This window comes from Malaclemys terrapin, chromosome 4, assembly GCF_027887155.1.
Source record: "Malaclemys terrapin pileata isolate rMalTer1 chromosome 4, rMalTer1.hap1, whole genome shotgun sequence".
NCBI classification, from domain to species: Eukaryota; Metazoa; Chordata; order Testudines; family Emydidae; genus Malaclemys; species Malaclemys terrapin.
The window spans coordinates 11,165,209-11,182,408 of NC_071508.1; the positions used below are offsets into that span (position 1 = coordinate 11,165,209).

The window sequence follows — 17,200 nt, forward strand, 5'->3', positions numbered from 1 at the left end:
TAATGCTCAGCTCTGTAATGCTGGCTCCGTGCGTAGTGGGTTACAGTGCAGCACTATCAGCCGGTTACATTACCCTTTGTGACTCAAACTTCAGCTGTTGCAATGGAAAGCAGCTGTCAGCTGGGCTCTCCTTACGGCCGGCCACACTGCTGCCTCTCTGAGAGCCTCCCTTGTGGGGCACACAATGGCTGGACCCCAGCCAGAGCCAGGGGGACTGGGGAGCGGCTGCTCCCCAATTTCCTTTCCTTTCTGCCATTAGCACAATGAGGTCATTATTAGCTGCAGAGTCACTCATACGAGGTCAAGAGAAATGACTTTTGGCCAGGGTCGCTGGAACAGTTTAAAGAAGCTGCTGTGAATATCTTAAATCCAAGCTTCCCACCACGCATTTGCAGCTGGTGGAATGGGAACGTAGAGGCAACAAGTTTGCCATTAAAGAGAATCAAACTTGTTTCATGGTATAAAAATGGTAGCAGCTTTCTGGGGAAGCGGCACTCATACAGGATCCGCTAGAGAGGGCAGCGTCGTTCTGGACAGGACGCTGCTGGGCAGCCTTAGACAAGTCACTTCACCTCTGCACTCTCTCCCAGTCGTGTCTATTTTGATGGAGGGACAATCTCTCCTTAGAGCTCTGTATACCACTTAGCACAATGATGAGACATTGCTCACAGCTGGGGCCTCCAGCTACTCCTGGGATGCAAATGTAACAAGGGATTCTACTAGGGTGACCAGATGTCCTGATTTAATAGGGACAGTCCCGATTTTTGGATCTTTTTCTTGTATAGGTTCCTATTACTCCCCACCCTCTGTGCCGATTTTGCTGTCTGGTCACCCTAGATTCTACATTGCTTTGAACTTGGTTTCTCATTTAGGGTATCAAGTAAGAAGGGGCTAAATTCATGCCTAGGATAATGGGGCACCAGAATTGCCACCAGCAAGTGACTATGCCAGCACCGTACTTCTCCATCGAGCCTTCTCCCAGAGGAGTCCTGAGCTTTTTACCAGAGGAATCGCTTCCCCTGCTAGTGCCATGCAGGCCCCCCACTGGGAACGTGAGCTGTGTCGGGCCCCCCTCCCTCCCTCCCAGGGCCACCGAGAGCAGGTTCGGGCCCCCCAGCAAGGGTGGACCGGCTAAACAGGGCTGATGGGGGGAGGGGGAGGGAGCCAGGCGCCAGGTCCCCTTCTGGATTGCCAGGCCCAGGTAATTTGTACTGGCTTCCCCCCCACTCTCATCAGCCCTGCTCCCTCCCTCCCTCATTTGGTTACATGATACAGACAGTGCAATCTGCAGGCCAGCCTGGGTCATTGGCTTGCTCTTGTCAGTTCTGACGTTTGTTTGTATTTTTGGAGCCGCAATGAATTTGCTCTTCTTCTCAGCAAGGTCAGCCTGGCGCGCCCCTCGCAGCTATGTGCCCTAGTCAGCAGCAAAGCCCACTCCATGCCCCAGTGCACCTCTGAGGCTTGAGGCAGGCAGGGGGTCAGAGGAAGAAATCAGCCTATTTTCAGACCTCCCTGGGAGGGAATGTAAACAGGGGAAGCTGTGGGGACAGTCCGGGCCTTTCTGAGGGGGACGAACTGGCTTTGTTCCATCCCGGGGGAAATCCATCCCAGCCTTTCCCCTGAGCCTTGTGTCTGTAGGAACAGGGTGCTGGTTATTTAGCAAGTGATGTATGAACACTCATACAGGACAGGCACTATCCACAAAGACTGTAGGTTCATTGCTCAATAGCAAATCTCAGGGCTTTGATTAAATGAGCTCCTAGCTCACCCAGGATACAGCCCCGCCAGTGACGCTAATTCCCTCCCAGAAAGGGGAACTGGCTTTCCAGGTGACTGGTTCATCAAGCCATCCTAGCACACACTGCCCATTAAACATTTTGACCACAGAATTTCTTTACTGATAAATAATTCAGACTAACAGTGCAGGGAGGCAATGGGCACTGAACTCAGCAGAGTGGTTATGAGTTTTTCTTACCAGGCACGATCAGTTCAGTTTGCCTCTCTCTGTGCACCATCTTCTCTAGCAACAGACTCTCAGTCCCCTTCAGAAACAGGCCTGTATGCAGCTCGGGAGCTGTGTTAGGAGGCAGGCTAGCCTTTGGTGGGTTTTGGAGGAATAGCTATGAATGGCCTGGGAATGACTTAAGAAAAGACACCTGAGAAAATACCACTCAGGCAATTGCACCAGAACTGGGATATAGGCACTGGAGCTAAATTGCCAGAGAGCTACACCCCCGACCTTCTCTAGCCAGCTGTCAGTGAAACACCATGCTGGACCCATTGCACGCTCAATCCCCCACTGACTGGCAACACTCTAAAAGGCAGGATGGGGGACATGAATGTCTGCTTCCTTTTGTCATTATTTTAATCTATGCAAAATGAATGCAGAGTAGGTGTGAAATGCCACCAAGCTGATGTGAGGGAGATATGGCAGGTGAGATCACATTTTTTATTGGACCCGATTCTGTTGGTGGAAAGGACAAACTTTTGAGCATTCTGATGTGGTAGGACGTGCCACTCCTTTGCTCGGCTGTAAATGACAATGCCACGTATAAAGCAGTGGAAAATAAGCCATCTCTTTCCAGCAGCATCTGAAAGCTGCTTCCCCTCCCTCCAATTACTCCTTCATGAAGCGAGTGTCTTATTCACCACAACTGGGATCCAATCAAAGCAAACGCTACTAGTTGCAAGGCAGAAGCTATGTAAATTTGTATCCAGCAATCAAGACTGGGTGTTCCTTTGCTGTTGTTGACCTAGGGATGTGCTTTCCCTTCCGTGACACATCATGCGTAGCCTGCTATGTGGAAGCAGAGTCCTTACATACGTGCTTGCTTAGGTCAGGCTTATTATATTGATTACGAACAAGATCCTGTAAGATTCTCCCCAAATCACTTTGATTTTATTTTTGTAACCAATGGCAGAGACACCAGTGTTGAATCCCAGCTCCTATAGGGCTCTGGGATATTTAGCAATTTTGTCCTCTTCTCTCGCATTACACTTTGGCAGGAAACATGCTCCCCAGGGAGCGGAGGAGACAGAAAGCTGTACTTGGGACACATCCTGGTATCTTATTTAGCTGTGCATGCGCCTTGCAATATCCATACAGAACTTTCCCTCCCTGTGCCAGGAGAAGTCCTTTGAGGTCACCCGGGTCTCTAGCTAGGCTCCAGATCCATGTATGCATGACCGGATCCTATGCAGAGTAGTAGTTCTGTTGAGTAGTGAGCAGGCTTTGGCTCACTGGGGCATGTTGATTTGCCATGCTGCATAGCTGCATCAAAACACTTCTGAAGTGCATGTTAATGTCAATTCATACAAGGAAATATATAGTTTTGCAGCATAACAACAACGAGACCTGCTAGGTGGCCTAGAGGGGTGAAAATAACATTCCTTTTAGGTCATTAGCGTGGAAATAAGATAGCGAGGGCTCAAATAGTCCATATGAGCAAAGGGTTGAGTTGTGTGGCAAACATTAATATCAGGAGCACACACGCCCTGTTCAGCGGGTCCCAGAGGGATGCTGAGTGCACACACTGCTGTGCTGGGGAAGGGGTTAGATATGATCAGGGGCTGACTTGGAAAGTTTTCACCGTTCCCTCAGCTATAGCCAGATGTTCACACACATTCAGAAGCAGCACAAATCTTTCTGACTCTTTCCACTGAGCCCTGGGTAATACCTGCTCTTCCTGCGTTATCCTTGCAGGCCAGTCAAAAGGGCACCACGAAATATTTCTGCAGCTAAAATCTCTAAGGTAGGACCAACCTCACTCCAAACCACAGCATCATCCAGCCCCACAGAAAAGAAATGGGGTTTGGCATTTAGCTCACACTGTAGGACGATGAGAAAGAGAGACACAATTAGCTAGTTTTTGATCCCACTGACTTGCTCTTCCACCCGTCCAGGTTCTCCTTCTTTATCCTATGGAGATGTCAACAAGGGAAGACCTTCATTTGTCTCAATAAAAGATTCATTTCAGGTCAAAGCCAATTTAGTCTGGTTAGTCATATTTTAGCCTATATGTTTGAGATACTTAAGCAACTAGAGATAATGCAGGGTGCATGTTACATCCCTGGCTCACTTTTGTGTCATGGTGGCGACTGTTTTAGCTATCTGAAGTTGAAGCTGCAAAAATAATGTTTCAGCCACCTTATGCAGGGGCCATAAAACTTGCCCAGTGCAGTCATTACCCTATTTAGCTCAGAATTCAGGGCCAAACCCTCCCCTTCTTTTTAAAGCATTCCAGGGATTTGCTCGCACTTATCCCTTGGTGCAGGGCAATAGAGAACCTAGCCCTTGACTAGTTCCTGGCACCCATACAGAGCGGATGTAAATCACTACTATGCCAATGAGGGAGCATTTTGCAACAATACATGTTGCAAAGCAGCGGAAATTAAGGCTCCTTCTCTATCTTGATCCAGAATCCTGCTAGAGACATTAGGAAAGGGGTAGATAATAAGACAGAAAATATCATAATGCCACTATATAAATCCAGGGCATGCCCACGCCTTGAATACTGCGTACATTTCTGGTTGCTCCACCTCAGAAAGTTATATTAGAACTGGAAAGGTACAGAGAGGGCAACAAAAATGATTAGGGGTAGGAAACATCTTTCAGCTGAGGCAAGATTAAAAAGACTGGAACTGTTTTGCTTAGAAAAGAGATGACTAAAGGGGTATTTGAAAGGGAGCTATACAATCATGAATGGGGTGGAGAAAGCAAATAAGGACAGAATTTTAATTCAAAGAAAAAACGGTACAGTCAACCTGTGGAACTCATTGCCAAGGGATCTTATGAAGGTGAAAAGTATAACTGGGTTCAAAAAAGAATTAGATAAGTTCATGGAGAACAGGTCCATTAATGGCTATTAGCCAAGATAGTCAGGGATTCAACCCTACCCTCTGGATGTCCTTAAACCTCCGAGTGCCAGAAGCGGAGACTGGATGAGACAGGGGATGGATCACTTGAAATTGCTCTGTTCTATTCATGCCCTCTGAAGCCTCTGGCACCGGCCACCATCGGAAGACAAGATATTGGGCTGGGTGGACCATTGATCTGACACAATATGGCCGTTCTTATCCTCTGCAGCTTCTACTCTAAGTGACAGATTCCTTGTACCTCTCTCTTTGCCTAATTGCTTCTCCACCTCCTGTCAAATCTCAGCTGACAACATCTTTTCTCTCTCTCTGTGAATGATTTCACCCTGCAAAGTACTTGGGATATAGACGAAAGATAACATTGTATTATTGTACAGTATTTGTCTTTATCCCCTAATTGCCCACTACAAGGTTCCTTGCACCTTTCTCTGAAGCATTTGGTACAGGCCTCTGGCAGAGGTAGGATACTGGGATAGATGGGTCCCTCGTCTGATCCAGCCACCTGGCCATCCCTGTGTTACTCTGCTACACTTAATGCTTCTGCGCAACCTAAAGTGGATCAAGCATTTAGTTCAGAGAAGACAGACATGAGCATCAGCGCTAGACAGAATATTGGCTGACGTAGGGATGAGTCCCATAGAGCTGGGATTAGTTCTGCGCAATCTGTCCTGAGTGGCTCTTACACTTCGTAGAGGATGCTAGTGGGAGCACTTGCAATTCTGCCCTCAGTAGCTCCGTGACATTATTAGCAATCATGCACCCTACACATGCCCATAGATACGTAAAAGGGTGAAATCCAGAGTTCCTGTCAAGTTTGTCTGTTCAAGGCTTTTTCTATGAATAATGCAGCTGTGGAAGCTATTAGGAGCCAGCCCCTGAGGCTCCCAGCAGGGGATAAATAGAGGATAAAAAGATAAAGCCATTTCCACACTCATTCCCCAGCCTAGTTTTTTTTTTTTTTAATTCACCTAGCCCATTAAGGAGCCCTTGCATAAGACACTGCATTGTAGGGAAGCACTATGAAAGGGGAAGCTACAAGCTACATTAATAGCCTTCAGGATGAACTCCAGGGGATGCTCCACTGAGCAAAAAGAGCACTTAGCAGTTCTCCTGAAGAGCATGCGCCCTTTTGCTCCCAGAGTCTGCGTGAGCCTCCTAAGTCCTTCGCTCGGCAACCCACACACAGACACCCCCCTCCCCTGCACACTGTGATGATGATGTTTAAAATGGGCCATGGCTAACAGGGTGCCATCCAAACCAGTGTGTGCACCAGTGAGGCATTCCCAGGGTGCTCAGCACCCAGTGGCCAGCTGCAGCACCCTTCTGGGCACATGTCAATCCCCACGAGATGATGTGGTGGGGTGAAGCTGTTAGACTGACAGTCCTGGAGATGGGCATGCTCTGCACCCTGACCTGGGCGGCTGTAGACTTCTCTCAGCACTCCTGCACAGCCCTACAACAACAAAACAGCACGTACAGCCCAGCGCAATGAGAGGAGACAACCGTCTGCAAATGCACGAGGGATTCCAGCTCAGACAGATGGCGGCTGACCGCATCTCTCCCCATCCCATCGCTACCAGTGGATGATGAGCTGAACATGAAGGCAGGGCCCTGTACTGCGCAGGATGGGATGCTGCCGGGCTGCATGTGGGATACCAGTGAACCCTCCTTCCACAGTGGCTAAAAACAGCTGCCTCGTGTGTCCTACAAACATCTCACCTCCAGCCTGGAGCCTGGCTTTGGTGAGCGGCAGGAGTTTAATGAAACATAACACACAATCATTTTCACAGCCTGCTTGCCTTATGTACGGGCTCCCTGTGGTGAGCCCAATGTTAGTCTAGGTAAACAAGGCTGTGCCCTGCCACAGACTGACAGATTCCCAGGGCTCAGCTGGCTGGGTTACCAGACTGCGCTGTGAACTGGAACAGCAGAGCAACCTCGGCCACGGCACAGGGTTAAAGCCAGGAGGGAGGGACCCCAGGCTGTGCCAAGGACAGGAGCGCTGGCACCATGTTTGCCCCGAAGGGGTTCAATGGCTTTTGAGGAAGGCGTCGCAGGTGCCAAGCTGTTGGCTATTACTCCAACCAGATGGTTGCGGGGCTGGGGTTACTATTGTGTGCATTACAGTAGTGCCAGCTAAAAGCAGAGCTCTGCTGGGTGGGGCTTTGCACGCGCGCGCACACACACTCTCTACCCACCCTACCCAGCCTGTGGCTGTGCACAGACAAAGGGGCACAGAGCAAAGTAATCCAAAGTCACCCAGCAAGTCAGTGGCAGGGCCAGCTCTCCTGACTCTCACTCTGGTATCCTACCTGCCAGACCACACAGCCTGTGGGCGCATAACCTCGTAGAGTGGCACTGCATAGCCCTGCGAACAATAGCACATTAGCCCTGGCTGGACCTCTCCTCCTTCCTTCAGCTGCCAGGCTCATGGAAGGTGAAGGCCAGTGGATACCAACACAGCCACTTAGAGCCAAGATGTGATGGTTCTTGGGGTGCCTAGGACTGAGCGTCACCTTGTTACTCCCTTGCCTCTACCGTGAGGGAATCGTTCCTGGGGGAGCTGGGTGTCAGCTCCCTGGTGCTGCCAGCCCTACAGCCACTCAAGCCCCCTCCTCAGTGCGCTGCCAGCCTTTACTTCGCCTTAACACTTGGCACTTCCCTGGAAGCATCCCCCTGTCATCTCCAGCCCATCACTGGACATGCTCAGTGATTCCCAGGTTTGCTGAGCCCAAGGGGACAGAGTACTCACCAATTTGTTTAATTCAACTGAAGCTATGGCTACACTGGTGCTTTACAGCGCTGCAACTTTCTCGCTCAGGGGTGTGAAAGAACACCCCCCAGAGCGCAGCAAGTTACAGCGCTGGAAAGCGCCAGTGTAAACAGTGCCCCAGCGCTCGTGGAGGCGGAGTACCTGCAGCGCTGGGAGAGCTCTCTCCCAGCACTGGCGCGCGACCACATTCGCACTTCAAAGCGCTGCCGTGGGAGCGGTTTAAAGTTCCGAGCGTAGCCATGGCCTGAGTCGTCCTACTTTGCTTAATACCACAGCACAGAGGGGAATTTATAATAAAACGAAGTTTGTTAACAAAGAACAGAGATTCAAATGAGTAGTGAGTAAGACGACTGGAAGTAGAATCGGTCACACATATAAAACAAAACACCAAACGCAACCCTACGGTTCAGGAAAGGATTGGGATTAGTTTCCCCTTTTTCTTCTCCCTTTTCAGCAGCAAAATGGGGGCAGGGCGGAAAAGGAAAAAACAAAAACGGGAAAGCCAAAAACTGATTTTTTTCTCCACATTTCAGATTTTTCTTCTTCAAAATGTTAACTTTAAAAAAAAAAAGAAGTTCACAAAACATACTTGCCATTTTTTGACTGGCTCTGATTATATGGAACAAACGTTCATAGGAATTGCCAGGCTGCTCACAATCCATCTAAGCCAGTATCCTGTTTCTGCTAGTGGCCAGCAGCAAATACTTTAGAGGAAGGAGAAAATAAACCCTGTAACAGGTAGATGTAGGATAAGATACCCTCACGGGACATTTCCTCCTGACTCCCAAATGCTAGAGGTTGGTTTATGCCCTGAAACCCGGAGGGTTTATATTGCTTCCAAAACTATTATATTAATAAAAGAACAGGAATACTTGTGGCACCTTAGAGACTAACGAATTTATTTGAGCATAAGCTTTCGTGCTTATGCTCAAATAAATGTGTTAGTCTCTAAGGTGCCACAAGTACTCCTGTTCTTTTTACGGATACAGACTAACACGGCTACTACTCTGAAACCTGTTATATTAATATTATAACTTTATATTCATATCCATAAATGCCCAATCCTTGTATGAACCCTCAAGTATATCCTGTGGCAATGAGTTCCACAGGCTAATTGTGCAGTTTGGGAAAAAGTACTTTCTTTAGCATTGGCCAAATATGGACTAGATGGTACCTAACCAATCACTCTCTTCACTACCTTCTCTCATTCGAAATTCTGTTGCCACAAATCTTCCCACCTAAATGTTTCTTTGGTGAATAATTAGACAGACCCCTCCCCTCCACACTAAAGGCAGGGCTGTCTAGTCACAGCAACTGGCTTGTTCTATTCATACCCGTGTAAATATCCCCAGTGCCTGCCTTCTCATTAAATCTGCGTTTCAGGATTTCAGTCGTAGGGAGCACCCATTAATAGCTCAATCACAGAATAAAATAGTCACTTAAAACCATTTAGCTTTGGCTGAAATTAGCATAACAATGCTTCAGTTGACAGGGGGCAACAGGGAAGCTGTCTGCCCTTGTCTGCCCTTGCAACGGGGACTTGAATTACGATCCCAGTGGGAAAACTGGCGCACACCCAACCAAAGGGATTTAAATGAAGCATTCAGCAGTAGCCTTGTAAAAATTAAATATTATGGGCTCACTGAATTGGAGCGTGCTATAAAACACAGCAATAGGGACATGATTCCATGTGTTATTTAAACTATAAGGATTTTATTGCTCACGAGAAATAGCTTGAGTCTTAATAAACCCAGCTGGCTAGTGAAGGCGTATGAGGCTGGGGTCTGTAGAAACCATCCGGAACAATAGAAGGTTGCCTTTCACAGCTTTTTAATGGAGCTTCCTGGCTGTTAGCACTTTCCTCTGCCCTTCTGCATAATTTCTCTGTGATAACTAGGGATTCTTGTGCAGCATAAATAGTTAAACAGAGAAAATTAACAGGATGTTGGTATCTTAAAAAATAATTTTCTCCAGACGCCTTCTGTGGGAATCTCAGAAGTACCTGAGATGGTTAAAATCGAAACCATTTTTAAAACCCAGCTTGCTCTCTATATACACTGATAACTTCTTTGCATTTCACTTAATCTCAGGCCTTGTCTACACGACAAAGGGTTTGCCACTATAGATAGAGTGGTAGAGCTACACCAACCACCCTCCCCTTAGTGGAGAGACAACTTATACTGGCAAAAGAGTAGCTTAAACCAGTTCCCTGAGTGAAATAAGGCATTTAAGTACACACTTAGCTACAGCAGCACAGCTGCCACACTTCAATGTAGAATCATAGAATATCAGGGTTGGAAGGGACCTCAGGAGGTCATCTAGTCCAACCCCCTGCTCACAGCAGGACCAATCCCCAAATGGCCCCCTCAAGGATTGAACTCACAACCCTGGGTTTAGCAGGCCAATGCTCAAACCACTGAGCTATCCCTGCACCTAGTGCAGTGATGGGAGGGGTTCTCCCATCGCTGTATATGGAATCCACCCATCTGCTGCTACCTACACTGGGGGTTAGGACAGCTTACCCCGGTGACAGGCGCCCATGCCAATGTCACTTTTCAGAGTAGCCCAACTACTATCAAAAAGGACTTTCCCGCTGGTACAACTGGGCCGAGACACTAGTGCTTTCGCCGGCAGAGCTGTGTGGGTCAAGGGTATGCTTTTTTTTCCACACTCGTAACAAATATAACTATGCTGGTAAGACTTTCCAGTGTAAACTAGGCCTCAGCCACAGAAAGTCAATGGCAGGTTCTGCATTTCTCTGGGGCAGGGTTTGTGTTGCAGACTTCACCGGGGAGGTTTTTTTAGGTAACAAACTATATCATGGACACATTTCGGCCTGGTCTATACTTAAAAGTTTTGATGGCAAAGCTGTCAGGGAGGGGTATTACCCTCCCCCCCCATTCCTGACCAACATAGTTATAACCAGTTAAAGCCCTAGCATAGATAGTGTTATGCTGGCACAAAAGTTCTTTTGGCAGTACAGCTTACTCAGTTCAGAGAAAAAAGAACAGGAGTACTTGTGGCACCTTAGAGACTAACAAATTTATTAGAGCATAAGCTTTCGTGGACTACAGCCCACTTCTTATGCATCCGAAGAAGTGGGCTGTAGTCCACGAAAGCTTATGCTCTAATAAATTTGTTAGTCTCTAAGGTGCCACAAGTACTCCTGTTCTTTTTGCGGATACAGACTAACACGGCTTCTACTCTGAAATCAGTTCAGAGAGCTGGTAATAGCTATGCTGGTAAAAGCACTTTTCCTGCTTCTGCAAGCTGTGTCTTCCATAGGAGGGTTTTCTGAGATATCTACATCAGCCAACCCTTTCTAGTGTAGACGAGGCCTTATGTTTTGTAAGATTATTTATATAACCAATCTAATTAACGGCCCCAATTGGTGCTGAAACTGCCACTGTACAACAGTTGTCACACACACACTGCGCACATGCTCTTCTAACCTTAGCAAAACACCTGTCCATTGACTTCCCTAGGGTAGAGTGGGCTGTAAACTAGAATTTGGTCCTCACTTTAGAAACGTTTCTCCAATTTAAACATGGAGTTTTAGGATATAAGAAATCAAAAGCAGCAAGGGAAGTGTAGTGTATATATTTGCATATCCTTACCCAGAATGCCCATGCAGCTCAAAGTTGGCAGGTTAGGCCACAGGTAGAATTTGGTTTTCTGCAAGGCAGAATCATGCAATAATTTCTTCTTTCAGTCACAAGCCTGTGGGACATTTGGGTTAAAATCAACATCTGCAATAATATACAGCTCAGTTTTTAGTAAGACAGGAGTTACAATAATACATATTAGCTGATCAAACTAATGTAATAATCCTTAGATGACATTGTCTCCAGCCGAATAAAAGATAAATGTGAGCTGATTAATTTCAGTTGAAGAACAGTGTTTGTACAGATGGTGGTAGAAAACATGAACCAGTTCATGAAAAGTGTAACTCTACTGAAGTCAATGGTATTACACCCAGGATGACTTTAGGGCCTCTGTGATTCAACTGAAATTTTAAATGTGCTCCTGCTCTACTAGCTAAATCCTATTGTGTGTTATTGGATGTTAGGAACAGGCATACGTTAAGTCAGTGCTTAGGGAAGATCTTTATTTCAACATTTATCTAGAATATTCTTGAGTAAACTCTTACTGACAAAACATTAAATTATGTGCTTCAGGATACATCCTGTCTGCAAATAAGAATATGCAGCTCCCACTGAAGTGAAGAGCAGAAGTGTCTCTCAAGGCAGAATTTGGGCTATTGTGTTTAAAGTCCATTAGTTATATATTTTTTTTAAAAAAAGTTATCCAATGAGAACACTAGATCTTTGTGTAGCATAGTAAGCAAGTGCATCAAGGCATCATTCTGGACTGTGCCCCATCCATAAACAAGGAATTTCAAAAGGATTCTGCTTTCTAGGAACTAGATCTGAGAGCACATGAAATCTGGACCAAAATTGCAGGGTATTCAGCTTCAGCATGTGTTCAGATGTCAGGTTCTAACTCATCTCAAACAGGAACTAATTTCACATTTTAAACATTTTTTTTTTTTTTTAATTAGAGAAGTAAATTAAAACCCCCATTTTTAAAAACCATTTTTCTTATACTAGGCATCAAGCAAAGCTGTTTTCAAACAGTGTCACCCAGTGGTAAAATGAGAAATATCCAGAGATTTAAAAGTCTAACTCGCTTTTACATCTATCATATTGAAAGTTTGCTATTAATTTTCCAAAGAACATTGTGAGTGAAAGTCAGCCTTTGCCTTCCCAGGGATGGGATCCTTAGTGGCAAAGTTTGCAAAACCTGCACCTTACACCCTAACTTTAAGATGACCTCCAGCAATAAGGTGCCTTTGAGCATCAGACTGGAGTCATGGGTTTGGTGTATATCCATATCCCTCACTGTGCTTCATGTCCTACTTCTCCACCTCCGAAGTTACTGCATTTCAGTGTTAGGTGATCCATTTCCTCTACATCCATTGCCTGCTACACACAGGGGAGTTGTGAGGTTTAACTAGCAGTTCACACATTTTGTAGCTTCTGTAGAGTGCATTGCACCCACAGGGACTTCCTGCATTCCTCTGTCACCCATTCTCCTCCATGTCTGGAGCTCTGTATGTCTTCCATTTTCCACTCCAGGTCCCTCCAACCCCCTTCCCCAAAACTCATCCCCAGTCACTCTGCACGTCCCTGGTTCCCCTACTATCGCATCCCTCTGGTCCCTGCTGCTTTACTCCCCCACCCACTCCAAACTGTCCCCATATTTTTGTTAGAGTCCAGGCTACATACAATATTTCCAAGCAGTAAATTAAGCTGATGCCTCTGATATGTGAGGACAGCAGCAGGGGCCAGTAGAGACATTCTTCTGCAAGCAGCACCGGGTGTGCGCGCGCGAATGCTTTTCCTGTCCATCAGGCTTTCGGGGTACTCGGATTTGCACCATGAGAAGGTTGGATGGGATGTTCCACGTGTCATGTGACAGAATGCCATCGCGTGGTGTTACACCTTGCCTTGCTCAGCCAATTAGTTAATGTTTTGAAACTGTGGACTAAAAGATGTTCTAAGTTTACTAAGTGAGAGGGAAAAGCACCACCGAGTTCATAACACCACTTCATGCAGCGCCTGGATTGGTCTTGGCAGGTTCCCATTCTCATGCTGCCCGCACCCAACCCTTTCACATGGAGCAGGGTGCTTTGGTTAGGTTGTCGTACAGAGTGCGCTAGTTTGTTTAGGAAAAAAAGATATTTCCCTTTTTAATGAAATGTTCGGGACCATGATAGCTGTATTACTACAGCACCACCTAGTGGCTCAGTTGATTAGACAGTTAAGATTAGATTTCTATTTTTATACAACAGACACCTGTAACCATCATCAGCAGTTACTTTATTACTAAAATCATTATTAAAAATAATCTTACATTTAGTAAAGATATTGACTAACCTCCAGGGACCACGTTTCTGATCCTTCTAAAGACAGAAGTGCATATTCAAGTCAGTGAAGGGACGCAGCTAAGCAACTAAATGTTTTCCTAGTAACTGATGAGTGTAGACCCATTTGCTGTATCATTCTCATCCAAATTCTTTCATTCAGTCTTCTCAGAGCTGCACTTAGAACTAGGATCTCGGCGTAATTCAGCAGCTGCACCACCACCACACCTTTTGAAAACATGTTTAAGGAAGTTCCTGGTTTCCAGTAAAATTGCGTATCGATCCCTGAACAATACAGTTTTGGATTTCCTATCTTGTTCTTTTGGACAAAAAGGGCTACAGTATTGCTTGAATTTACTCCCCGTCCCAACAGCGGAGACAGGAGATACAGACCTTATTCTCTTCTGACCTACTCTGGGGTAAAGAAGGAGTAAGTCACCAAAGTCGATGGAATTTCGGCAGTGTAGATCTGAAGTTGGGAAATCAGGCCCAATATCAAAAACAGAAGGCTGTCATTTTTCTGCTTGTACACAAACTAGAGTGAGTTTGACAAACACATATAGGTCTCTTCACTCCCAATATCCTGAATTTTGTGAAACTGGGAGGTTTTAAGTAAAACTCATTCAGCTCGCTGTACTCATCAGGCCAAGTTCACCAATCTCTTCGATTTTAATATTCACGGTGAGTTTTGCCTAAAAGAGTAATAGCTGGTGGTAGCTTTGCATTTACTCAATTACAATTTACTCAAAAACAATTCTCCAGTCCACAGATTCACTTGAGACGCTGCACATAACTTCATTCTTGGGCTCCTGCCCTGCAGATTAACAATATTAAAACAAAGATTCCTTCAGTGAAATACATGATCATGTCAGACTGAAAGATCATAGACCTTGATACAGTATTAAACTAATTTTTTACATACAAAAATAATTATACAGAGGGATATTTTCAGCAGAATACAATCTTTAAATATCCAAATGAATATACAAAGTATTTAAAAGCAGCCTGATGGTCTTTACTGTGTAATCTGATTTAATACATCAACAGGGGCCAGTGTGGAGACAGGTTGTTGGCATAGCCACTGTGTGCTTGGGGTTTATTATAACAGAAGACTTTAACTACTGCAGTAACAGGAAGGAATTCACAAAACATTTCTTTATGGAAAACCAAAACCTGAAAACTAACAAAAACACACAAACAAAATTAAAATGTACTAAAATTTAATCATTCATAAAAGCTGTAATTTAATCTGTGACAGTAAAACACAAAAGCAATATTAGAGTTGGTTTAGTATATTATATATTTTTGCTTTGAAAGCCATAGAAATCAGTTATCCCAGTTTTTTCCTATAAAAGACCCATTTTTCCAAAGCATTATGCACAAACATTTTTAATTAGAATATAATGGCAGAATGAAAATAATGATATTCCATAACTTTTAAATATAAAATGAAGTCAATGACTCAAAAAGTTACTTGCTGCAGTGAGTTCAAAGGGAAAATTCATATAGTATATATCTATATAATTATAGATATAAAGTATAATGGTTGAACATTTTTAGTGCTTGATGGGGAAGAATGATGATAAAAAGGTCAATATGAAATTATTTTAATTATGGTAGCAATATCTAACATTTGAAATGCATCCATGCTCTTTTGTATAATTATACACTAGAGTCAATTATATTTATTTTCACATCTGTTAACCGCTATTGCAAAGGAGAAATACTATTGTCTTAATTTCCAAGAGATATACACAGAGCAATTTCTTTTTCCAGGGACCTTGTGCAAACCATTATAAGATCTAAATTCTTCACATAATATATAAAAACAGGAGAAGCCTCTTCAGATATGTTGTTACTTCGTCATTTTTTGACATCTGGAATGCTGGCACTTTCCAATTGGGCAACAGTTCTTCATTCCTGCAATCTAGGATGCGTAAAAGGGAAAAAAAGTTAGGGTCTTTCTTAAATCGTCATAGAGAGGAAAGATCTTAAACAAAGGCCAAAAGATCATTGCTAATAATTGGTCATAGAAGGAAAAGCCGAGAACAAACTTATAGCACAATGGATAGCATTCTGACAAAAAGGGGTTATTTCACTTCAGCATTGTGATTTGTTTCCATTGTAACTTCTCCATATGTATTTAGAAGTAGAGGAAGAGAAAAAATTGGATTCTTTAGAGACCGTTTGTAAAGTCTCTGGGACCAAGATTTTTATTTTGTATGTGTCCACAGTGCAGTGCCATGAAGCCCCTCTCCTGATTGGAACACCTGGGTACTATTGTCATAGCAACATGGTCTGCATTTCATCTGAGGTTACAGTATACCAACTCATCTGGTTTGTATCCATTCACTAATGTTGGAAATCTGGAATGCAAAAAATGGAGTTGCTGTGGTGTTATTTCATTAATAAAATGACTGACTAGATATATCCCTTATGATTTTCTTTAAATGGATAATGAGTTAGTGACCTCATTAAAGCCGCTCTTCAAAGCTTGAGTTGTAACAAATCGATTAAACACATTAATTAAGAGGAGGCTCACAAACAATGGCAAGCACAGTAGAGAATCTGATATTTTGAATACCTGTCTCAGACTTAGACATTTCTATTAACACAAAACTATTAGCGATTCATCAACAAAACTGCATTCCCACATTTTTACCAGTAATTTACAGTATCAGCAGCATGTAGTCTGTGTGTATACTCACTTTGCTCCTAAAGTTGCAGGTGAAACACATTTGCTATGCTACGTAACCTATCACAGCATTGCACTTGTTCCAATGAAAATGATACTAGCTGCAAAGCTGCTGCAGTTAAGGACCAGCAGCAAATGACATAGTACTGACAGACCAGCAGATGGCACCTCTTCTAAATGTCACGAGGTAGGCTGTGTTAAGAATGGAGTCTGCTTGGCTGATGATTCACTGGCTAAATTCAAATCCATTGCCTGAGGTGGCAGGAAATGGGAGGGGTGTCTGGTACTATTTGTACCATGATATTGATTTTTTTAAACCATATTTCTTTCCCCTCTTTACTTGTAAAGCATTAGGGTCTAGCCTGCAAATCACTAGGAAAGGATAAAGGTAAATTGCATAAAGCCCCAAACCACTAGAAACCAGCAAGGTAGTCAGGTGACTGCTCCAACCCTGACAATCTGAAAGCTATTTAAAGGAGACACATGTTTACATTTCATGAACTAAGTACATGATAGTTATAGAGAGTAGAGAGACCCAGGACACAATGGCTGGGCAGAGGACCACTGATTCATGCAATCTTCAGAAATTAAACAAGTCATCTTAGAAATCTTTTGGGAGTTAGTTTCTCCCCAAAAATACATGGCTGCTGCAGGACTAACCGATATACTGCTTCTCCAGATAAACTCTACCTGTATAACGTTAGCAGAGTTGCAAAACATGCATCTATTGATAGATTAGGGGGAAAAAAGCAAGATACGTTGTCAGTAAAGTTTAAGACAACTTTAAGGAACTGAAAGTCCAGAGCAGCAGCTGACTATGTCAAATTAATGCTGTCTCTAACTCTTTTACTCTAGCTGGGCTGGCCTACCATAGCTTGCATGGTACACAAGAGCATCTGCTTTTCTAGGGTCCTGAGACAGAAGGCGCTCT

At 44.4% G+C, this 17,200-nt stretch overlaps 1 protein-coding gene across 4 annotated transcripts in view; it reads right to left on the minus strand.

The window, feature by feature from the left end:
• Window positions 1–13,509: 13,509 nt before the first annotated feature.
• RAP1A (RAP1A, member of RAS oncogene family) overlaps window positions 13,510–17,200 on the minus strand; it is a 71,970-nt gene continuing 68,279 nt past the window's right edge. For all 4 annotated transcript variants that reach the window (XM_054025782.1, XM_054025780.1, XM_054025781.1 and 1 more), the window contains one exon: window positions 13,510–15,501. The gene's annotated coding sequence lies outside the window, so the exon portion shown is untranslated. The remainder of the gene's footprint in view (window positions 15,502–17,200) is intronic.